This window comes from Delphinapterus leucas, chromosome 17 (genome assembly GCF_059928025.1).
Source record: "Delphinapterus leucas isolate spDelLeu-1000000601 "Yukka" chromosome 17, BTC_Dleu_Yukka2, whole genome shotgun sequence".
NCBI classification, from domain to species: Eukaryota; Metazoa; Chordata; class Mammalia; order Artiodactyla; family Monodontidae; genus Delphinapterus; species Delphinapterus leucas.
The window spans coordinates 5,187,111-5,213,379 of NC_143145.1; positions in this window are offsets into that span (position 1 = coordinate 5,187,111).

Below are 26,269 nucleotides of genomic sequence, written 5' to 3' on the forward strand. Positions count from 1 at the left end.
GGATGTTAGAAAGTCTGAGAGTTTCTCAAAGTGCCCAAAGACAGGGGTTTCCTAAACTTCAGTTGGATTAAGGCTAGAGTAACTATCTCAGGGATCTGATTTTTTTTGGATAGAAAATAGAAGTGGAGATTTCCAAGCAATGCTATACTCTAAATGAGGTTGCTGGTAATGCTACGGTTCCCCTTTTACAGTTTAACCAGACTCCAAGCCAATAATCTCAGAGGGGCAACAGGGTTTGGTCATGACACAAGAGGATGGGCAGGATTTGTTTCAGGACTCCAAGTAATGTATCTTCAAGGGGAAAACTGGAGTAAAAGTATGGAGCCAAAGCAGAAGAATTCCCGTCGTGGAACTTAAGGGAAGACCATAGTCTCTAAGAACAAGGGTCCGTTGGATGCTATCTATTATCACGAAACCCTAGCGAGTCCATGTGGAAAGAAAGGTGAGCTCAGTCTCACTGGCCAATCTGATCTCGAAGTTCAAATCATATTAGCTGGGGAAGGTACAGTCTGCAGATTTCTCCTGAGAGGAAGCACAAAAGTAATTTGGAGAGCTGAGCTAATGACCAAAGTGAAAAAAAAATCAAATAATTTTCATGGAGCAGTAGAGGCAGAAGGAGATCAAATGGTCAAGAGCACAGCAACCATGGGAGCAGCATGGCACACACTGGGACTGGAGCCGCAGAAGCTATCCTGGGCATGTCTTGGGTTCTGAAGATATCAGATATATGTCACTGAGTTAGATTGCTAATGCTTAACTATTGCAGTTGGAATTCTGTAAGCTAGGTTGAGTAGGGGGTTGCCACTGCATCCTTTGGCAACCTAACATTAAGCTTATAAATTCAGTTTCCATGTAACATCTCTGTTTGCAAAAGCCTGGGAAGTGATATTTCCTTTCTGCACTGGGAGAAATATGGATGGAAGTTAAATGACCAGCCTTGCAAAACATGTATTTAAGGCTTGGAAGAATGAGGACAATAAAAGTCAAACTAAATTTTAGTCTACCTAATTTAAGTATCTCTAATTCAACAGCATGACTGTTTCATCTTAATGGCACTATCTAGTGTAGCATTGTCATTCTCTTGCCAAAAACTGATTAGATGAGCTCTTTGTAAAAATTATGATGACTGGGAAAATATGGGTGAGTTTAATTTCATCAGTTCAGAAAATATGATCTCTTTTCCTTATGGAGTGGAACATAAAAAAAGGAAATAGAGAGCTAAGTTAGTTGCAGTAATTAGGGAGCTGGCCAAGAAACCAGAGTTATGGTTACTTAAGATACATTTACATGGAAGTCTGATCAAAGGACGCCTTGATTCTATTGAGCTGATAGAAGAGATATAGTTTATTAAGGAGTGAGTACAAAATAGACAAAGAACATTTTACTGCAGCTTTGGCATTTTTCTATTAATCACGGATTCAGTGTTATCAGGAGAAACTCAATCTCTGAATGTTAATCTGAAAGAGTTTTTCTTTTTTTACTTATTTTTGATTTTCAGCGAACACTTTCTCTTTTTTTTTTTTTAATGAATGAATTAGCAAAGGATCCTTTGGGATCTAACAGCCTTAGTTTACTCAATTTATCAACGATTTACTTGAAACCCACTAGATATTCTAGAGTATATGAAAGACTACTTGAAACAGTGGAGAACTATATGTGAGGATATTAAATTTTCATTTCCCCATAACAAATATAAGGTGATTAAAAGGCATAAGGAGAAACATGAAGTTATAGTGAAATTTTGGGGAAGAATTTCATTTTCTTGATAAGGTCTAAAAGATTTAATGAATTTTATAAAATAGATGAAATTTGCCTTGAGAATAGAAAAATTGATTGCAAATTCAGAAACTTCAGCCTTCAAAGAATAGAAAAATTGGAAAGATTTGGGAAGCATAAGCATAAATCCTAGAGTAAAAAGAAGATGTTTTTACAGAGCTCAAGTTCTAAACTCACATTCTTCACTTTTCAGAGACAGAATCACTTTCTTTCATTTTTAAGCCAAAAATAACATCATTACGAAAGATCATTTAACATTGTCAATTATTCCATTATTTTTTTATTGTCACATAATTTTGTATATTTGCCTCTAGAGCATACTAAAAGAAAGTATTAAGGCATATCGCTCACTGTGGGTCTTATACACAAGAAATGATTGCTGACTTTCTTATGGCTGTGTGGTATATATTAAAAAATGTGCGGTACAGAAGCTCTTTATCTCATACTCCTTACTTGGTTAATTAAGAATTAAATAGTAAAAGATGAAACACATATACAGTAAACAGTTAAGAAAAAAAAAGAAATGGGAATAGGGGAGAAACGTTGTTTATGTTGTAATTAGTCAATAACATTTTCTGGTTATCGATACTGCTTATTTTAATATCATCCAGGTATAACCTGTATACGTTACCAAAACTTTCAAGTTCTGAATAATGTTGAATTTCCCCTGAACTCTTCGAAGCAGGTGTGGATATAATCTCGGTTATACAGATCAATTTTCTTCCTCTCAGAATATTAAACGACTTTCCCAAGGCTTCCCAGCTAATACATGAGTGTCTCTCTCTCTCTCTTAATTCCTAGCTATTAAGACTCACTAGTTTCTGTGGTGTGCATGAAAAATAAATGTGTAAAGCTTTTGGAAGAAAACTTAGGACAATATCTTTGCAATGTGGGAGTAGATAACAATTTTTTGGATGGGATATAGAATGCAATAAACATACAATAACCAAGGATAAATTAGACCACATGCAAATTAAAATCTTCCCAGCCCCATCAAAAGACTTCTTAGGAAAATGAATTGGCAAGTCACAGGCTGGGACATTATTCACAATATATATATATTTGACAAAGGGCTTGCATCCATAATATATAAATAACTCTCACAATTCTACAATGAAAAGACAGACAACCCACTAAAAGTGAAAACTATTTGAAGAGTCAGTTTATACTTAGGTGAAGCAAATAACCACTAGACACATGAGATGTTCGACTTCATTAGTCAGCCAGGGAATGCAAATTAAAGCCACAATGAGGCACCACTACACACCCATTAGAATGGGTAAACTTTAAAAAAAAATTAAAAGAAACCCCATAATACACAGTGTTGAAGATGTGGAGCAACTGGAAACTTCATAACTTGCCGGAGGGAATATGCAAAATGATATAATTTTGGAGAATAGTTTGGTATTTTCTTTTAAAGTTAAACATACATACAAGCCAGCAATTCCACTCCTAGGTATTTTACACAAGATAAGTACAAATACATGTCTACACAAAGACTTGTATACGAATATCCATGGCAGCTTCGCCCATATTAACCAAAACCTGGAGAAAACACCACTGTCCATTAAGAAGGTGTATAAATAAAGGGGTGACACAGCTAATCAGATGACCACAATGTACACTTTAAGCATCTTACAATTTTATGTGTCAATCATACCTCAGTAAAGCTGAAAAAATAAAGCGGGGTATGTCCATAGAACACAATACTATTTGCCAATAAAATAAATGAGCTACCAATAGATACACAACATGGATGAATCTCAAAAACATTATTTTGAGCAAATGGCGCTCATATAAAATAGTGCATCCTCTATGATGACATTTATATGAAAATCTGGGAAATGAAGATCTATCCTCTAGTGGGAGAATGTAAATCAGCATGGAGTTCGGGATGGTGCAAAAATGGGCACAAGGCAACTTTGATGAGTGACGGGAACGTTCTCGATCTTGATCGTGGTGACAGTTACGCAGGTGTATACATTTGTCATAACTCATTGAAATGTGCATTTAAAATGTGTTCATTTTGTTGTATGTAAATTATATGTCAATAAAGTTGATTTACAGAAATGTATGGCATTGCACTATGATACTCCAATACAGAACAAAACTGGGCATTATATTTTAGATTAGGCAGGCAAGAGCCTTAGTTTGAGAAAGGTAAATGTGGTTTGACAATGCTTCTGGTTAAAAAAAATGCAAGTAGAAGACAAATTAAAACAGGTGACAGTTGGCAGTTCTCAGGAGAGCCTGAGCTCTGTGACATATGGAGAAGGGAGATCCCTGAAGCTGTATGGGTGTACACAAGAGTGGCAAAAACCACAGACCGTTAAGTGTGAGCCACACATAGTGACTTTCCTCCAAAAAGTACTGCCGGAAAAGGAGAAACCAATGAGTAAGTTTACAGGGGATAAAGCTGGCAAACACTGCCTCAACCAGATGGTCAAGATTAACATCAGCAAGAAGATTTTAACCGAGCCCAGAAGTATTAGTGAGAGTTTGATTTAAGATTTAAGAAGAAAAAAAAAAAAAGTACAATCTGTTTGTAGGACATACGTTAACCTTAAAAATGCATTCCAGTATACATTAGGTGCAGACAAATACTGTTTGATTCCACTTATACAAGGTACCTAGAATAGTCAAATTCATAAAGTTGGATAATACATTGGTAGATGCCAGGGGCTGGGGGGTGGGGGGATGGGATGGAGAGTTAATATTTAATGGGAACAGAGTTTCAGGTTAGGAAGGTGAAAAATTCAGGAGATGGATGATGGTGAGAGTTGCACAGCAATGTGAACGTACTTAGCGCCACTGAACTGTACAGTTAAATGTGGTTAAAATAGTATGCTTTATATTATGTGATTTTTACCACAATAAAAAAACATTTAAAAAAAGATCTAAGAAATATGTACAGAATAAAGGGGAGCATTTTGGGCAGAGGTGAAATTCCCAGAGCTGCGAAAGTGAGGAGGCATCTGCATTTGTGAGCTGTGAGCAGGGCAGTGTGGGGCAGCAGAGGCAGTCGGGGACGGGCCAGGAAATATCGCGATAGGGATTAGGGCCCGAGTGGCTTGAAGCAGAGAGGAACAGCAAAAAAAAAAAACAAACAGTTTGGTGGTCAAGGAGGAGTTTTGTGAGCCACGGTGGAGGATTGATCCTGAGGTCCAGGCTCGTGATTATTAGAGTAATAGGCTCCCTAGCTCCCATCCTGAAAGCAAATCTTATCACTGGAAGAGGCATTTAATTTCCAAAGCATGGATTCACCAAGATGGTTATGACCATTGGGCATGTAATCCTGCATTGTCACTCAGGAACTTTTCCCAGAGATAATGTGCTCCTGCGGTGTCTTAAATTTCCTTGAAACTCCACGTTCTCAGACCAGTCAGCTTCCAAGTCTGAGATGAAAAATCTTTGACATGGGAACTTGTGCCCTTCATTCCCTCAAGCCACCGTTAGGTGGGAGCCTTGACTCCATCACAATAGTTAGTCTCAGTGTCGCCTGGGAGCCCTTCTCAAGACTGTGCGCCAGGCATCCTCTTCCAAGTTATCAAGGAATATTAAGAGATAATAATGATAAGAAAATAAGAGTAAAATACTGACAATAAAATGAATAACAAATAACAATGGAGAGCTTGCCTTGATAAACATCTGTACTCACATGCATCATCTCATTTAACCCTCCCAAGAACCCCTCAGGTGCATCTTGTCATTACTTCCAATTTTCAAACATGACGATTGAGTCTCAGAACAATTTTGATTTCTCAATATTACACATTCAGTAATTTGGTGGAGTAGAGATGTGAACTACTCTAACAGTAACACTTTAAAAGATGATGAACATTTGAATTTAGTTTTAGATTTACAGAAAAGTTATATAGTACAGAGATCCTCTGATACCCCAGGTTTTATATGTGTCCACATATCTACCATTTATCATACATTTAATCCCTCCTTGTAGATGCAATCTCCTATCCCAGTGTCATTTCCAGTCAAAGAGAACTTCCTTTAGCATTTTATATAATATTGCTCAGTTGATGATAAATTCTCTTAGAGTTTGTTTAGCTAAACATGTCTTTTTTTTTTTACATTTTAAGTAATATTTCTACTGGACAGGTGATGGATTATGTGGGGTTGTTGTTTTAATCACTTTATGGATGGTATTCCATTGTTTTTTGTTGTTCATTGTTTCAGATAAAATGATAATTGTTTTTTGTTTCATTATTCCTTGCGTGTTATGTGTCTTTTTTTTTTCTGGCTCATTTTAAAGTGTTATGTTTTTCAATGGTTTTGAGCAGTTTTATTTGAATATGCCTAAGTGTGGTTTTACTGCTTTTGTTTTGTGCTGCTATGTAGATTAGATTCTTCCTGGACCTGTAGGTTAAGTTTTTAAAACAAATTTTTGGTGTTTTTGGTAATTAATTGATTAATCTTTCTCATTTCCTATTGTTTATTCTCCTTCTAGGACTCCAATTATATATATGTTGAAGCTTCATATCATCCCACAGGTCATCTCTTCTGCTCTCTATATAGTGACATATATCCTTATATACATATTTCTAATATTTAGGTAAATATCATATGTACATATAGGTATATAAACTATTTTTATATATTGCCCACATATGTATATGTATGTGTAAGCTTTCTTAATAATGGCTTTGTTCTAGTGGGGAATCTAGGTGTATGTATGTGTATATATTTATATGCATCAAGAATTTCAAAGTAAACAACATGCTATTTAAGAAGTATTAATTAGAATACATGAAAAACAACACAGTTTGTTTTACCATTTACTAGGGAGGAATTACTCAGCTATAACTGAGCACCAGGAATACGTTAGTTCTTCAGGTGAACAGCAGACAAATGCTATACTTAGAAAAAAAGTCATCATTATTAATTGCTATGGGAACCCTTTACTCTCAACACCTTTGCTTCTGAGATATCGTCATCATCGCCCATCACATTCTGCTCATGGTAAGTAAGACATAGTTTCCTGCCAGAATGTAAGTGCCTTTGTAAAATGTTGAAGCGCTATCTGCAACATTCCAAAGCTGTCCTGGGCTTAAGTGAACAGATTCCCATACAGGTGTCTGCTGGTATTGGCAGGGGATTCGTTCTAGGACACCCCCACCAGTGGATATCAAAATCCAAGGATGCTCAAGTCCCTTATATACAGTGGAGTAGTACAGGGGTCCCTACATGTCCACAGTCCTACATCTGTGGATTCAATCAACCACAAATGCAAAACCCATGGATCCGGAGGGCCCACTGTACTCAGATCTTCCCACCTAAAAGATTTGATAGAGGACCTGCCTCTGTGAAACTGACTGCCACATCTTTGTGTTAGGCTTCAATATCTCTCCAGAAATTTTCATCCTGTGTTTTTTTTAACTTCCTGATGAACCTTAATACCAGGGTGTTCTATCAGCCACTCAACCACATTATAACTGGAATTGAACTTATCTTCGTTGCCTCCCTAATCCCCTATCTTGTTGAATTCATGGTGCAATCACCACTTTTATTACTCAGCCTCCTTTCACAACAAATCAGTAAAATTTCTAGTTCAGTTGCTAACTTTCTGTACCCCTTAACTAATCTCCAAAATACTCTACACTGCGTCAAGTACTTCTCTGTTGTGAGTATATAGATGTGAACAAGCATAATCCCTGCATATATACTCTAAAGCAGAAGTGAGATGGTATAAATAAATGATAACACGTGATCTAAGCTCAAGAAGCATTCTGTGCCATGAAGAAATATAAACCAGGATAGAGAAGACAGAAGGTGACAAGGAACTATTTTTCCATGGGAAAACCTTTCAAAGGATTCCTTTTCAGGTGTTTTCTGAATAGAGACCTGAATAAAGGCAGAGAAGGTGACATGGAGACATCTAGAAAAAAGAAAACTCCAGGCAGAAGGGGCATCATATACAAAAGGGCTGAGAGGGTCTCTGCTTGGCAAGATTTATGAGTGACGATATCGATAACACATAAAACCATCACCCTGAATGGTGACTATAAACCGGACACTGTGTTAAGCTCCTTTCATATATTAACACATTTAATAATCACAACAACCCAATGACATGGATATTGTCATTATTTTTCTCATTTTACAGATGTTTAAACTGAGGCACAGAGAGTATTGATGATTTTCTCAAGGTCAGACAGGTAGAAAATATTAGTTCAATAAATGAAAGTATAGTCAGAAGAGGCAATACCAAAACCATAAATTTTTGTAAACAAGATGAGTTATCTGGATTGTAGAAAATGCAGGGTATGAGTTGGAAGAGGGTGAAATTAGAGGCAGAGAATCAATTTAGGGAGTCCTGGCAAAAAACGATATGGGACGAACCAAGGAAGTAGCTTTAGGAAGTGAGAGGCAATGATGAGAAACGCTTAGGAACTCACAAGAAATGATGACTCGTTGGATATGGGTGATAAGGATTATGGTAAAGGAAGAGTTTTTTCAAAGTCTTGGCAGATTGAAATTATGCAATGTCCTTTCTGATTCTTCCCAAATTTGGGAAGCCCCAAATCTGAAATGCTGGACATTTCAGTAAATGTTGAAGTCATAGAATTTTAGTTTTAGAAGAAATAATGCCAATCTCATTACCCTATATCCTTATTTAAAGATGAAGAGATAGAGACCCAGATAGGCAGAGTTATTGACCTGAAGTCACTTACCATATGGGGAGAGATTCAATGCTGGGACCCGGGTCTCCTTTCGTGGTCCCTACATTATGAGGAAATCTAAGTAGTCATGCATTTCAGACTTTTATCTGACACCTGACACCAGATTTTTTATAACATCTTTTCCTTCCTTGGTGCCCTGAAGTTCATTTGAATGTCCTGATAAAATAATGCTGAAAAAAATTCATTCACTTATTCTACAATTGTTGATGGTTATCAACAATATGGCAGGCGCTGTGCTAGGTCCTTAGGTCACCCTCTACGGCCCTGATACAATTTTTTAAATTGAAGTATGGTTGATTTACAATGTTGTGTTAGTTTCAGGTGTACTAAAACTATTGATAAAATTTTCATTGAGTACCCGCTGCATACTCAGGCATTGTTCAAATGCCTATCTTCGTAGGGTGTAAGTCTTGGGTTTTTTAAAAATTTTTATTGGAGTCTAGTTGATTTACAATGTTGTGTTAGTTTCTGCTGTACAGCAAAGTGAGTCAGTTACACATATACATATATCCACTCTTTTTTAGATTCTTTTCCTATATAGGTCATTACAGAGTATCGAGTAGAGTTCCCTGTGCTGTACAGTAGGCCCTTATTGGTTATCGGCGTAAGTTTTAATACCTGAATTCAGATTGGAGTCAGTTTTATGCCAAAGTCCGTGTTCTTTCCACCAGGCAGAGATATTAGGCTGGAAACTGTCTTCGGTTTCTTTTTTTCAGTAATGACTTGCTCCCCTCTTTCTTCTGCCGCTTCCATATCTTATGAATCATAGTTGGCATTAGGTTATTCTCTACCACACTTCCTTATCTTTTCCTTCCAGGAAAGAGGATTTTTTTTTTTTTATCCATATACCAGCACAGATAATGAGTTCTTGGAAGCACAGTTCCTGGTAGCCACTCGAGGAGTGACTAGCATCCTGCAATAAAGGATACCTTGTCTGTGAGCATCACAGAGGGAGTGACATGGATGGCGCCTTGTCATCCAAGGAGAGCTGGCCCTCCACAGAACAGAGGGCCTTCTCAGCAGCCAAAGCTGATTTTTACGGAAATTTCCAATCTTGTTGGAATTGAGGCATGCCTTCACCAAGCAATCTCCCAAACTCTCATTCATCATCACGTTTTGACGAGGTCATTTTCTTACCACCAACACAAGCTAAGCCTAAGTAGGTTTTCCTGGGAAGGAGACGGCGCGGGGAGGGTGGGAGGTTAAATGCGCACATTTTCAGTAATGTCTATGCAAAAACCTTTAACTACCTCCATCAATGGGATCCACAATTATTTTGAAATGGGCCTGTAATGAGTTTGCTAATGTCTATTTTTATAAGATCCTGTATCACCCTAACTACACTCAGAGTCAACTTGTCAGATGTCAACAATACGGGTGCTGGAATCTAGTTCCCGTTTATTAACTGCTGTGCCCTGTGGCATTTTCTCAGAATGACTGTATAACACTGAGCCAGAGGCCGCTTTTACTCCTCACCTAAATACAAGAAAAACCTTAATAAAGCAGATGAATTACACTGCAGTGTAAATTAGACTGTTCTAACGGACTCCGGCGGCGAATATAGTGAAACAGTAACCAGCGTGATTAGGTTTACTAGGCCGAAGACAGTGACTGTAAATCACGAAAGCCTGCCAATTTTTATTTTATTTTATTTTACTTTCTTTTATCGGTTTTCTCATTCACATCTCTCACCTCTTGAGGGAGCAGTTGATTTGCCCACGGACCACAGCTTAGTCTTCTGCAGCTTTTTCAGAATCACAAATACAAACGCAGAGAAAGTCCGTAAGGCCTGACGAGCGCATGCGTTCTGCAAAAAAATCTAAGCCCATGCCTGGTGGGCCTGAACCTCATCTCTTCTGAGGCATCAGAAATCGGGTTTGAATTATTTGTGTGGAGGTGATATGTTTCCTAGATTTTAGGAGTTATCATGTAAACGTATGTTCTGAGATCCCTTTACAGCAGTTTTTTGTTTGTTTTGTCTAGAAGAAACAGGCCAAGCGAAGGGAATTAGAGTGAACCCTGTAATAAAAGGGGTCAGAGGTGTGTTTTCAAGGATGGCTTGGGGACCAAAGCACCCCCTTGCACAAGTGGTATGTGAAGGTGAGGAGTTTAGAGGGAACACGAAGGAAAGTCGCTCTAGAAATGTTATTTTGTGGAGAAAATCATTTTTAAGAAGCAGGTAGTGTGACCAAAGCATTCAAACTAGGGGACGAAAGGGACAATCCCAGTGTAAAGTGGAAGGACGTAGTGAGGACAAGGATAAACTTTAGAAGGAAAGGTGAGTGTTTGTAAACATTCCTCAGTGGAACGTGGACAAGAAAAGGAAGTCAGTGATTTTTCTAAGAAAGCTGTGGGTCCACCAGGGAGATAACTCACCCCATGAGAAAGAAGCAGAGGCCGCTGGACTCTTGACTCAGTGCACAGCCTCGGGCACCAGAGGAAAGACTTTTGAGAAAAACATATTTTCCGGCCTAGGTACGGATCCAGCCTCAAGGGCGTTCATGCGGAAACAGAGAGCGGTAAGAGAATCAAAGTAAGTTGTTTTATTAAAAAGTATTGGGGTAATGGGTACATGGCCTTGGTGATATTTCTTTCCAGACAAAACACAAAACAGAAGAGGACCTTGGCTTTCCACTTCAAGCTGCTATCAGACAGATGCCTGGAGAAATGGCTTGTTTGTATGGGGAACATTCATGGAAATAGCAATCACCTGTTTGTGTGGGAATCATCTGTGTGTATACATCTTCCTCGTCAGACAAAAAACGTTGGAGTAGGAGCTGTGCCCGATTCATCTCTGTATCGTACAGAGCACAAGTTCGGGAAATAGGCACTGAATCATTTGCTGAAGGAAAGAACCAGGGAGCAGAGGTGGACTTGTAAAGCAGCTCAGGGATTGGTTTCCTGGGAAATGTTAATTCCACATGCTGGATATATTCAGAGCAGGACAGAGGGACCGAGAATTGATCTTGCTGGTTGTCCTTTACAAAAAGGAGGATGGTCGGGTGTTTTGACAGACACGGCATAGCTGTTGGGGGTGCCTCAATGGGCCTCTGCAGCAGACAGTTTGACAAGGGAAGGAGATGAGCTTGGAAGGCCACGTGCTGTGGGCAATTGGCAGTGGGCTGCAAGGATGAGAGCCTGTGGCCACTGACGCTGGGGGCTCTGTCGCACATCACACAGAACATTGGGCAGGAAAGGAGGGATGGCCAGGTTCCAGAGGACGCCTGGAATCAAAGTTAACCAATAAGCAGGACTGTCTTAACCCAAGCAAACGAGCTGGCAAACATCTGTGTCACAATCGCAGTCCGAGCCCTAGAGGGCAAAGCAGGTAATGTCTACAACAGTTTTCTCTAAATCTAGGTAGGAGAATTTAGCCAGAGGCCAAGGCTAGACAAAGTTAGTGGCAGATCTGCGGGTTGCAAATCATGTTTCCTGATTTTTTTTTTTTTTTTACATATACATGTATCTATTCTTTTTCAAATTCTTTTCCCATTTAGGTTATTACAGAATATTGAGCTGAGTTCCCTGTGCTATGGAGTAGGTCCTTGTTCACTATCTATTTTAAATATAGCAGTGTGTACATGTCAATCCCAAACTCCCAATCTGTCCCTCCCCCCTACCTTTCCCCTCTGGTAACCATAAATTTGTTCTGTGTGTCTGTGAGTCTGTTTCTGTTTTGTAAATAAATTCTTGCATCATCTCTTTTTTAGATTCCGCATACAAGCCGTATCGTATAATATTTGTCTTTCTCTGTCTGACTTACTTGCAGCAACGTGGATGGACCTGGAGATTAACGTCCTGGTTATTCCTTAATCCATTCAATTCTTCGTTTTTATTCGTATATGAAACTTGAGGGCTACCAAGTGAACTAAGGATGAAAGTTACAGGCTCCCCTTTCGGTCTCATGTTCTGCCAATTGTTTTTTAAAGAGGTAAATAAATTCCAATCAAAGTGTGATTCACTCATTTCTTTGATACATATTGAGTTGCAACTTGGATTCAAGCTCTGGGCTTCATGCCGGGATTACTCCTGAGGCCAGCCCTCCCCTCGCCTAATCTATCATTAAGCATACTCGCTCATGGATTTCGTAAAAGATATGATGATGTTTCGATACAAACACAGGGACAATGCAATTCAAGTGCAATGCTAATGTCTAGATCACCCAAGCGGAATATGTACCAATGGAGTGAAAACTCAAAGGAAGGGCAAAAGGGCTCTGTTTTATTGCTCTTGATGAGACCTTAACCCATCTGCAGTTTCTTCATGCTAAGGAGCCTGGTGGAAGGATTTCACCTTCAAGATCAAAAGACAATTGGAGAGTTAGGAGCGGGGACTGCGGGTACGAAGGACGAGTTGCTGACAAAGAGCAAAGTTTAAATAAAACATGTTCGGTGGAGATGAATCAATACTTTATTTGTTAAGGAGAAGTAAAAGTACAAAAAGGCTTGTACAGCAGAGCATAAAAAAAGTGAGAAATCAATTCTACTTAATTCAGAACGCTTGAAGAGTCACCTATGCCATTATGTATGAATAATGCAGAAACAGAAACTTACTGCAGACACATATTGTTTGGTTTGGATTTATTACTGGCCCTCATTTGACCTAAATCCTGTAAAAAATGATATTCAACTAATTGAAATAACATTTTTCAAGTAAGACAATGCCTCTGGGGTATTCTTGACGTGAACCTGACATAGAATTTAGCGGATGAAGTCTCAGATACAATTCATTTAAATAGTGTGATGTTATAGCACGTTAACTAGGATGAGTGAGGGTCCTCTTAGCTGTTCTTTGTCACAGGTTAGGGGGGAACCAGAGCAAGGGAGCCCTGAAGATGTAGATGACTGCCTTTCTTCCTGTTGGTGTGAATCATACGTAAGCCAAGTCCGTTATTATTTTCTGCAGCTTACAGGCCAGCCCAGTGGATACTGTCAAAAGCAGTAAACTTAGGAAGGATACAGTAAGTCGGTGACGAAGGGAGTACCACTGCTCCATAAATAGAGTATGAGGGAAACACGCAAGTACTTAGTTCACTGGCACAAATTTAGAAACGAGGAACATGAGGATTAAGAGCTAAAGTGATCGGGCTTCCCTGGTGGCGCAGTGGTTGAGAGTCCGCCTGCGGGGGACACGGGTTAGATCCGGGAAGATCCCACATGCCGCAGAGCGGCTGGGCCCGTGAGCCATGGCCACTGAGCCTGCGCGTCCGGAGCCTGTGCTCCGCAACAGGAGAGGCCACAACAGTGAGAGGCCCGCGCACCGCAAAAAAAAAGAAAAAAAGAAAAAAAAAAAGAGCTAAAGTGATTAACTTAAAGTCGTTCAACCAGCTAGCATAGAGTTTGAACCGAGATGAATGACCCTTCCTTAACTCAATGAAAATTCTCTCCCGTATACTGCTATTCTCATGTTTTGTTGTGGTTGTTACTTCTAATACTATTAACGCTGTACCTTCTATTACTAGCAGCTATATCACAATGCTTTTCTATACTATGTTAAAACCTGTCCCGAGACCTTGATTGATCAAACACTCATATATGAAGAAAGTGAAGTGCAGATGGCTAAACTGACATGTGTCACAGAGTATATAACTGGGCTAAAGCTCAAGTGCCCTCCAAGAGTGCCTTCTGAGACGAGAATGTACATACAAATCCCCTACACATTGTGCTACAATGCAGGTTCTGATGCAATAGGCCTAGGGAAGGACCTTAGAATCTGCATTTAAAATAAGCTCCTAGGTAATGGCTACTACTCCACACACTGCTGTTTAAGTGACAGTGACCAAAACCATGCTGTTGAATGGGACTAAACAGTCCTTTGGAAAGAATACAGTAAATTCTTGAAACCATATTATTAGGAAAACACAGAACACACACACACACGAAATAATACAGAGTAGCTGTAGTAGTCAGGGTCCTGCAGAGAGCTAGAACCAATGTGATGTGTGTGTGTGTGTGTGCCTGTGTGTGTGTATACGTATTGAGAGAGAGAGAGAAAGAGAGAGAGAGATTTATTATAGGAAATTGGCTCACACAGCTATGGGGACTGACAAGCCCCAGGATCTGCATAGTGTTGGCAAGCTGGAGACCCACGAAAGCCAATGGTTTTGTGCCCATCTGAAGACTAATAGGTTCCAGAAAAACCAACGTTTCAGTTTGAGTCTTAAGGCAGGAAGAAACCTATATCCCAGTTCAAAGGCGGTCACGCAGGAGGAATCCCATTTTTCTTGGGCAAGGGTCAGTCTTTTTGTCTTATTTAGGCCTTCAACTGATTGTATGAGGCCCACTCTCATTAGAGTGGGCAATCTGCTTTACTCGATCCACTGAGTTCAATGCTAATCTAATCCCCAAACATCCTCACCGGAACACCTAGAATAATCTGGATGTCTAATGGCCCCGTCAAGTTGACACATAAAATTAACTAGCGTGATTTTGATGTTAATAATTAGACAGGTGAGATTCCGTGCAATTGTCTAGAATAGAGTTCTGAAGGTTTGCTTCTCAATTAAAATCCTCCTGGTGTTGAATACATCGACTTAATATGGATGGGAACATAAATAGAGCTGGGTTTTCTAAGAGAGCAGCAGAAATTCCAAAATTCTCTTGGTATGTCTGTGTCCCTCTCTTTGACCTGATTTTGGAAGAATGAGTCAGAAAAGTATCCTGGCTGACTTGACAAAACTCCCTCCACCATCCCAGCTCCCTCGCCTTATATGCCCATCTTTCAACATCGTTTCACCCTGCCCTTCATAACCAGACACATGGGATTGACAGGAACTAACTTTCAAGAGTTTTACTGCACTTTGTTCTTTCAGCCTTCCAGAGTACTAAAAACTGATTCTTGATTCAGTGACTGAAGAGTTTTAACCCTGTGAAGCCAGTTAAAGTGCAGGTATCAGTTTCCTTCATAAGAACTGGATTTCTAGGTGGCTTTTCATAAACGACAGCATGCTGAGGGTAGCACACAAAACAGTTAAGAGATGGCGCTATTCTAATAGAATGACTGCATCCTCAGGTGACAGGGTTTGGTACTGAAGTGCAAAGTGGCAAGACTTGGCTACAAACACACCTTAGTCCTAATCCTGGGTCTGCCGTGTTCTAGGTGTGTCACCTTGACTTCATAAACCTCATCGATAACATGGGAGTAATAAAACCAACACAGAAGAGTTATTTTAAGTCTAGAAGATTAAAATACAACCCCAATGTCTGCACATAACAGGTGTTCAATAAGTCGTAGCTACCATTTTGTTTACTGTCAGGTGCCCACCACTGCCAGGTGTCAGGTGCCCACCCCTGCCAGGTGTCAGGTGCCCACCCCTGCCAGGTGTCAGGTGCTATGCTAAGAAATGTGAGTAAAAAGGTGGACATGAAGCTTAATATCCGGATTCTTGGCAGGCTTGGTAAATTCCCATTACATCAGATAGAATTTAAGGTGATGTTCTAGATCTAGGTCTAGAAGACTTCAGAAGCTTCTTTGGGACTGGATGTTGCCTGGTTCCCATCACAAAAATGTGCCCCCGATTCTCAAAGATGGATTACATCAGACTTTGTCTGCCTAGGATCATGTTTTTAACATTTTCACATTGCATGTTTGGGTCTTGGCAAATCATTTCTTTAACAACAGTTGTATTCCTTTTGCCGAACGCAGGGGATGGGAAAAGGGGGGGTGATCAGAGGATCCAATTCAGTGTATATATAAAACTTTTTTCATTATCACTTCTCCTAAGGAGGCTTTTAAGACATTGTTTTCCTTACTCGCCCTCCCCCGTGAAATTTTAATACCACAAACATGCTATATCTCAAGCTATGCCGTATGTGTATATCTGTTCTTTATACATTAAAAGGGAGAGATTTTTTGATCCCCAACCCAGGACCAATATTTGCCCTCTTGGGGGTGACATTGCTCCTGTTTAGAAGGTGCGATCACAGCATGTACTCACTGGGTCTGGAGGGAGAGAAGAGGCCGCTCATTGGATCCAGTACCACTGGGGTTCCCCATCAGTGGGGGCCATTGATGGGGAATTCACTACAGAGGAAGGCAGCCCTTCCGTTTTGGAAGGCTCTGAATTCTATAAAGTCATTTCATTCAGGAAGAGGGAATAGACAGGATGCCATCTCCTCAGGCAACGTAGGGGAGGAAGAGCTGTCCATCCTACACTGGTAAACAGGAATGGAGCCTGTTCCCCATGAGAATTTTATATCACTGAAATCCGCACACTGTGAATAGTGCAATGTCGGTTAGGATTAGCTGCCTCTAAGTTTCCCTCATCTACAGTCTGAGTTGTGAAGAGGAGACACACGTCACTTGCTATTATCATGTAATAGTGAGATCTGCTCAGTGGTGAAGTTCATGAAAACCACCTGGGTTTAACAAAGGTCTTCCAGGTAAAAGCAGAGTCAGCAGGCGAGGTGGAGCCGGAGGGGGGTGGGAAAGATATATTCTAAGGTGAAGGATACATTGTACGGTTTACAAGCTTTGCAGCAGAAGGGATCCTGGGCAAGAGTTCAAAATGGCTGTGATAGACCCAGTAGTGGGGAAGCTGGTGTGAGCATCTTTATCCCAGGGCATTGTGAAACCATTGCAGTGGCTTAAGCCAGTGTGTGGGTTTGTGACATGATTAAATTCTCTTGGCTGGATCATGTAGAACAGATGGAAATGAGGCAAGGGGGAGGGGGAGGGAGGGCTGGCAAATAGAGAACGAGGTGCAGCTAGTCCAATTGGAAGAAAATTGCAGGCAGCCAGATGAGAAAAGGTGATTACTAGACCAGGGTGCTTTCGTGATGGAAAACAATCATGGGAAGTACTGAGAAGGCAAACTTAATGTAACTGCTTGAGCGATTGGGCGAGAGGTGAGAAGAGGCGATGCCATTGTGCCTGTTTGCTTAACTGGACGGATGGAGGCGGCATCATTCCTTAGACAAGTTTAGTATGAAGGATGTTGAGTTCATTCAACATTTTCAATTTTGGATGACGTTGACACAAACCACAAAGACATCATGAGGAAATTAGCAATGCGTGCTGGAAGTGCAGAATGGGATCTTGGCTCTACTTAAAAATGTGGCTTTTACCTGTGGCACAGATGCTAACTGCTGTCACCCTCAAAAGGAGAGAACCTAGGATAGAGTCCCCGAGGCCCCAGTAAATAATCAGCAGTGGGGGATGGATAAGACTGAGGCAAACATAGAAGCAGCTTAAGAACTAGGAGAAAAATCTGAAAACTGGGGTGTGATAACAGCAGAGGGAATCGATATTTCCAGTGGAGGAAGTGATCAATTGGGGCAAGTTCTGCTTAGGTCCCAGGAAGCATGAGGACTGAACAGTTTGGGCTGAGTGTAATGACACACCAGCCATCGGTAACTTTGAGTGCAAACACACTGAGCAGCGGAGCCATGTTTACGAGTGATGCGAAGAAACGCCCATTGGAATCAGAGTGGGCGGGAAGCAGTCGGGTACCCAAGTGTAGGCAACTCTTTAAAATAGCCTTGGGCTGGGAGGCAGAGGAGAGAGGTTCTCACTGGAGGTTTATGTGGCATCAAAAAAAAAAAAAAAAAAAGGCTTTATGAGGCTTTGAACCTCTCTTTCCAAGGAAAAAAAAAGAAAAAGAAAAATAGACTCCAACTATATGGCATTCTGGAAAAGGCAAAACTATGGAGACAATCAAAAGATCAATGGTTACTTGGAGGGCGGCGGGGAGAGGGGAGATGAATACACAGAGAACAGAAGTTTTTATGAGCAGTGAAAATGCTTTGAATGACATTATAATGATGGATATATGTCATCATACTTTTGTCCGAACCCACAGAATGTACAACACTATTCACTTCATTAAAGTGAACCCTAAGGTGAACTGTGGACTTTGGTGATTATGATGTGTCAGTGCAGTTCATCCTTGGTTTTGTTAAAAAAAAAAAAAAGAAAAGGTACCATTCTGTTGTTAATGGCTATGCATGTGAGGGGACGGGGTACATGGGACATGTCTGTACCTTCCTGTCTATTTTGTTGTAAACCGAAAACTAATTTTTTAAAAAAGTTTCCCAAAAGAATTAACACTCAGGGTAGACATTTTTGGCAAAACTTTTGTTTCACTCATATATATGTAGACATATTATATACGTGTGTGTTTGTTGGATTGTGATGTAAAATGCATTTTTTAGATCAAAAAGGTTTGCAGGCCACTGTAGTTAAGTTATACTGGCGAATAAAAGCACAAATTAACCTCCCCCCTAAGAGAAAAGCATTTATGGATGTTTGTTTTTAAAGTGGGGAGATTTCAGCATGTTAAAGCTGGGAGGGAGAGGCGGAGGTTAGAGGGAAGGGCTGAATATAATCGAGAGAATACCGGCAGTGTTTCTGTGAAGGCTGACAGAGGAGAAACTCCAGAGCATAGGTAGAAGCTTGCCCCCCTGTAATGGAAGAGCCAGACTCTCTGTTGTCATGGGCTATGTAGGGGGGTAGCTAAGAGGGATGGCAAATATTTCCCAGAAATAGAAAAGATGGTCTGCTGTCTCTGAAATGAAACCTCAGTCCCAATCTGAAATCTTGGCCCAGTTCGGCCCCAGCCTGAAGGAGACATCCCCATCTACACCGCTCTCTGTCACACCTCTGTGCTAGAAACTCTGTGGGGTACCCAGCTTCCCCAGGAAACTCTTCAGCCCTCGTGGCCACTAAAACCTTCCAAATGAGTATTGTGAAAACACAGAGTGGCAATTAGTGAAGGAAAAGATGCTCCAGTGAACATGAGCTAAGTGGCCTGTAAATGAAAGTATAATTATACCAAACTTTTTTTTAATGGAGGCATACATCATTATCCTCTAGCTAAATTGTTCAGTGATCCATCCGCCAGAGCAGGATGTTGAATTTATTACCTATGCAACAATTTTATAAAGCATTGTCCCTTTCATGGGGCACAGAAGGTCTTCTTTTCATTAACTTCCCGGGCCTGTATCATGTGGCAGGGAATTGGTTTGGCTCCAGACAGATCCGGGTTCAAATTTGATGCCATCGCTCACTGTCTATATAATCATGGGCAAATATTCAAACTTTAAAAAAATTTAGATTTCTTTTTAGTAATGAAGGTATATCATATAGCTGGTGTGGCAGCTAAGGCTTTCCACTTAGATCATGGCACATAGTAGATGCCTGTTAGAGATAAAACCATTCCAGAAGGTATTTGTTCCAGAGACTGATAATTGCCTAAAGAGCTTCTATTCTAACTTCTCTCTTACTGACAGATTCATAGTTTTATCCAGGGCTGTAATAATCCCAGTTAAAAACCACATATTTCTGCCTTGTAGTTGGGTGCATCCAATGAGATATATAGGTAAAACATGATGTGGAGAACAACCTGGCAGCCTCCTTAAAAGCCACTGACCTAAGAGAGGATCAGCTCACACACTTCTGCTCTCTTTTCTCCTTTCTGAAACATGGAGGTGATGATTGGTTTTCTAACAGTCATTTAGAAACACAAAGGAAAAATGACCTCCATCCTTGAAGACTGCAAAGCTATCACATCATCCCTAGGCTTCCTAGATCCTAACTAAGGTTTATATGGGACTTAAGTCCCATAATGTTAGGTTTCCGATGCAGAACTGAGAGTGTTACTCCATTTCCATCACTACACCAAAGCAAATATGCCCAATTTCACTGAATTTCTCAGTGTAAACTGAAAAAAAATCTTATTGTTTTTTTTTTTTTTTTTGCGGTACGCGGGCCTCGCACTGCTGTGGCCTCTCCCGTTGCGGAGCACAGGCTCCGGACGCGCAGGCCCAGCGGCCATGGCTCACGGGCCCAGCCGTTCCGCGGCATGTGGGATCTTCCCGGACCGGGGCACGAACCCACGTCCCCTGCATCGGCAGGCGGACTCTCAACCACTGCGTAATGGGCTATTCTTGATGCCAGAATATCCCTTCTTACTCTCCCCACTCTCCACAAGGAGGCAAATTCTCACTTAACTTTCAAAATATAGGTCATTGATACCAACTTTTGTGAAGATGTACCTCACCACACACCCATGCTACAAGTCACATCGTCCTTGGTGTCTCTGTATTTATAGGAGACTTTACTATAACCCTATGTCATAAAAATCAATTAAACTTTAAACTCCTCCAAAACTCAAGGAAAAAATTATGTGTGAGTGTGTACTGCTTGTTCTGTTGAGGGCCTCATGTTAAACCTCTCTCTCTCACACACACACATTTATTTATGTATATATATACACACATATAAATATGTATATATGTGTAAAAACACATTATTTGCATATATGAGCACACAGGTATAAGTGTGCATACATAAAATATTTATATGTATATGTGTGTATACTTGCACATGTAAAATCTAGGGCCTAGATTAACATCTGTTAATAAATGAATACACAATTCTTTTAAGGATATAAAATTATGGAAATGAGAGTTACTCTTCTTTCCCTCCTCAGTTAGAAAATTTAATTCCAAGTTCTATTTTGAGAGTCCGATGTTATGACATGTAGCAATGGTTGTGTTGGGCTAAAGAACACCAACATGAAGTTCATGCCCAGCGCTCAGGACGAAGAACCTAAATTCTAGAAGCTACAAAAGCTGACATGCTCATTCTCATCACATCCAATAACTGTGTGTCATAGCTCCGAAACCTGACGTCCCTCTAAAAATAAGACCTGCCAAACTATGGCAGCTGGGGAGTGAGTCTTGTGATAGCCATTTGTAGCTGTGACCAAGGGGGAGGTAGGTGAACTCACACACGTGGCCAATTCCAGCGCAGGGACCCAGCCTGCTGGTACTCAGAAAACTGCAGGCTTTGTTGTGCAACTCTGGGGCTGTCCAATGCAAAGTATTCTAACACACACCAGCACCCAATTCACCCAGTTAGGAGTTTTCAGAATTCATCTCCGGAATATCATAATGGCAGTGACCCAGAGGTGGGCCCAGAGCACAGTGGAAGAGAAGGGGAGAGCCCATGATGCTCTCTCTCTTTTTTGTTAAATGTATTTTTTTGTTTTTTTAAATGATTTTTTAACATCTTTATTGGAGTATAATTGCTTTACAATGGTGTGTTAGTTTCTGCTGTATCACAAAGTGAATCAGCTATATATATACATATGTTCCCACATCACTTCCCTCTTGTGTCTCCCTCCCACCCTCCCTATCCCACCCCTCTAGGTGGTCACAAAGCCCCGAGCTGATCTCCCTGTGCTATGCGGCTGCTTCCCACTAGCTATCTATTTTACATCTGGTAGTGTGTATATGTCAGTGCTCTCTTGATCTGACTTAGCAGTGCATGTGGCGAAGGAGGCGTGCTCCACATAGCTCTCAAGAAGCTTTTAGCGAGCAGCAACCCGCATTTACACCACTGCATTTTCCCATTGGGTCATCTCTCAGTATCCTTAGGCTGACTTCCTTACACACCTGTGGATTTGTCACTGCTCCCTAAATAGCACATCTTGAGTTTTGCTCTGGTGCCCACCTGCTTCTATTCCTCTCTACTATTTAAAGTCTGCCACAGTGCATTTAGCTAATTCATCCAGGGAAATTGTTAACGATACATAGACTTTGAGGCTTGATTTTCCTTTCTTCTGTACTTGTAATTCATTGCTTTTGTTATTGTTGGATAACATGTCAGAGCACGGGGCTAAAGTATGAGTTCTGAAATCACTCTGATGGGTTTTTTTACAATATTTGCAGCACTGTCAGTGCAATGAATAGTATGCATGACTCTGCTGATTCCGACCAAGGATAAACAGTCCCTTGGGAGATCGAATGGCCTGTCATTGAAGGTCGGGTGAGAGGATGTTTAGGTCACAATCAAACCTGATTTTTTAAAACAGTTTTCTCTGCGTAAATCTCCAGTTGCTATTTTATTTTGTACAATATGCTATTAATCAATGGTGCAAATAGGTATTAAGTTTAACAACATTTTAAAAGGTTGCTGTGTTTTTGTGTGCCATTCAACCAGGAAATTCAATGGCTTGGAAATTGTAGAGATTGTGATTTGACAATCCTTTGCACATCCATCCAGTGTAGGTATTATCATTCTTCTTCTTATTATTATAGCCATTTAAAAATTGCTACCGGGTGTGGGTGAGCACACTTGTGCTTTTTTGTGTCCTAGCAACAAATATGGTAGAGGATATTTACCTCAGTCCAGGAGGATGATTGGTCGTATCTCATGTTTACCAACGTAATCCGCAATCCCAGCTCTTGTCCTAACAGCTATAAACTTGACCTCCATCTGCCAATGAAGCCGTCATGTGACACTTTCTCATGGGTTCATGGTATTGTAAGAAAGAACTAAGAGGCATATCTGGTGCTGACACTTTTAATACTATCTCCAGTTAGAAGAGGATGTAGTGATATATCTATCCTAAAATCAGATCCAGGACCCTATGGCAGAATTAGATAAGCCACTGATTGAACAAGATCAATGTTTACTGAAGGACTGAGTTAGGAGTGTACCTGGTTAATGATTTCCAAAAAAAAGCAGAAGTATTTGGTAACTATATCTGGTAAAGAGGTAACTAAAGCAAGTAACTTCCGGTGGGGTACAATTATCCAGCATTTGCCAGACATGTTGGAGCATCTATCCTTCAGACACTGATCTATTCAGTGGGTACAGAGATGAATAAAATAGAAACAAAATCTCTTTTCTCATGGACTAATTATCTAGTGGAGAAGAGAGACTGCATTCAAGTAAATGGAAAAAATATATAATTTCAAATAGGGATGCCTGCCATGTTGTTCTTTCTTCTTGATGTTTACAGTATACATGGCCAATGGATTTGATTTTTCTACAAACTGATCCTTTGAACAGTGCAAAGGGTGAAACATAGAAGGTGTTAATTGTATATATTTTTGAGTGAATGAATGCATGAACAAAGAGCTATTTCTAGATAGCACCCTAAGAACAGATTTCTCTGTACAGCCTAATAGCTACCTCTTTCAATTTAAGACAGAATCCAGCATCTTTTTGTTTGCTTCTCCTTGAATAAGCCGGTTATGTAGCAAAACAATAATAGATGTTTTGCAAAATAACTACAACTCTAGGAACCCTAGGAAAAAACAAAAAAATGCATGCAGTAAGTGGAGGCGAGGCTAGGAGCAATGTCTAGAGGGAGGTCACGTGAACACTCTGGGAGGGAGTTTCCCTGTCCCCCTGCATGTATAGGTTGACTTGTGGGGGGGTTGGCAATATTTCTGAGGACCTTTAACGATTCTTCATTCTCATGGGTCCTTCAGCTCCTAGAGAATTCTGGAATTCTGGCATTTCTCCATAAGTAGATTGGCTTCCTCTTTGGATTATCCGTATGCTCCATGGGGAAATCATACAATTTTAATATTGATTCACCTTAAGAATGAAAATATAAACAAATAAGTGTTTATAGTGTACATTTAAGTTTATTCACTTAATAAACTTGGTTGTGGAACAATAGAAGTAAAAATGGATAAAGGAAAACAGTCAGGGATGGGGATATATGGGGTGTATGGAGCAGAGATTCCATTTAATGTAACCCCACAGTTCTTCAAGCTCTATCCACAGGCCAAATCACATTTCAGGTGTTCAAAATGACCAAGAGTGAATTTTTTTTTTTTTTTTTTTTTTTTTGGCTGCGTTGGGTCTTCATTGCTGCGCGCGGGCTTTCCCTGGTTGTGGAGAGCGGGGGCTACTCTTCGTTGCGGTGTGCGGGCTTCTCATTGCGGCGGCTTCTCTTGCTGCGGAGCATGGGCTTTAGTAGTTGCGGCATGTGGGCTCAGTAGTTGTGGCTCCTGGGCTCTAGAACGCAGGCTCAGTAGTTGTGGGGCACGGGCTTGGTTCCTCCGCAGCATGTGGGATCTTCCCGGACCAGGGCTCGAACCCGTATCCCCTGCATTGGCAGGCAGATTCTTAACCACTGAGCCACCAGGGAATTCCAGTCACGAGAACTTATTGACCCTAATTGTGAAGCTGAGAAAACAAGGCTAAGCTGTCTAGAATTTCTTGTTTGGATGACAGTCATACTAGGAATCATCCTCGTGGGTAATAGCTTATTCTGTATTTAATGGAGAGTTGGAAGTACCTATAGGACACCAATTTGTTGATTTATTGTTAACTAGAAAGCACTTACTAGAAAAGAGTAGAAGATTGGAACATGAAGATACAGATTCATCTGGGCAATTGGGTGGTATTTGGGAGGCAACAAAATCTTTCTGAACAAATAAATGTAAATGGGATTCAAAGAGAAGGCAGTAGGGTAGACAGCTTTTTCAAAGACTTCGTTGCTGTTAGTAAGAAGCAATATAAGATATCAACTGAAATGGAATGCAAAGAATTCAGAGCAAGAATGAGGTGGAAGTCACAGGAAAGGGAAAAATAATGAATACTGTGAAACCCTGAAGGATCCGAAAGAGTATGCGTTTAAAGACTTAAAAATTACCAATGTCAGTACAATAATTCATGAAGCATTTCATGGGCTTCTGTCTTGAAATTGTAATTATGCTTAGTCATGCAAGTTAGAGGCTTGCTCACAAATGAGCCTTTGAATTGGACAGCCATCTCTCCTAATATATTCTTAGTGTTACTACTTTTACCACTACTATTGAGCACTTTGTATAAGTCAGGTGGTTTTCCTTGGTAGTATATCCGAGTGTCTTCAGACTATCACATATTTATTATTATTTCCAGTTGAGAGAGAAGCAAAATGAGATTCACCAATTTAGATAACATACCAAAATTTATTCAGCTTGTATAGGGAAGTGCCACCATGAGAATACAGGTCTGCTTGATACCCTAGTTTATACTCTTTTGACTACTTACACTGACTTTCACAAGATACCCATGAAAGAGACAGATGGGAAGAGTGGGTGGTGGGTGAAGATACTGCAGTAAAGAAAGGGGAGGAATTGAGGGAAATAGTTACATGTGACTTTTTATCTTTTCGTGAAGCAGGAATGTAAATGATGTCTATCATCTATAGTCCTAAAGTTAAACTCTGAAAAGGCATAACTCTTATGTCATTAAAAATGCATCATCTTTACCACTCTGAACAGATGTACTGTTTATTAAGAGCACACGGCCCAAGGGATGATAGAAATGACACTGCTTCGGTAGTGATTTCTACAGGTATTTTCTGCAGCAGGGCATGTGATGTAAATGTAGACATCTGAGCCTGTCAACACTAATTTTCAAACACTGTGACATGGGGCTTTGAACTTTCTGCTTTTGTGAAATATCATTCCACTCAAAGTCAATATTAGTTAACGATAAGTTATTCTCTTTGCATTTTTTTTCTGGCAGGGCTACAATACGTACTCTCGGGCTGAAGTCCATGCCTAACATTGTTTTTTCCTGAAAGCAATTGCCCGTTTAATCACTGGCGATATTGTCCTCTGCTTGAGTAGGGTATAGTTATTACGCTACTCTTCCTGATGGCTTTATTTAACACAGCATCATGTTAGCTGTAAAAGGTAGTCAATAGAGCAGATCAATATTTATGATGTAACTTACAGGATAGACATACACACAAAACAGAAAATCTTTAAGCTGAGGATTGGGTACTAGGTGCCTAAGAAGGATAGATTTCTGCTAAGATGTACCTTTGAGATTTGATCATGCTCTCAGGAAGCAGGACTAAACATATGTGAAATATTTCACCTGTACAACTATGCAAATCTAGACCAATTTTCATCTAAATACAATCCTAGAAGATTTTGTATTTGTCTTAGAGATTTGCGGTCTCAAAAGGTACAATTTTTCTCCCTAAGTCACTCTAGAATTTAGCCTTAAATTTGCTTCATTCCAAAGTCTATGCTATTTCCACTTTATCCTAACATGGG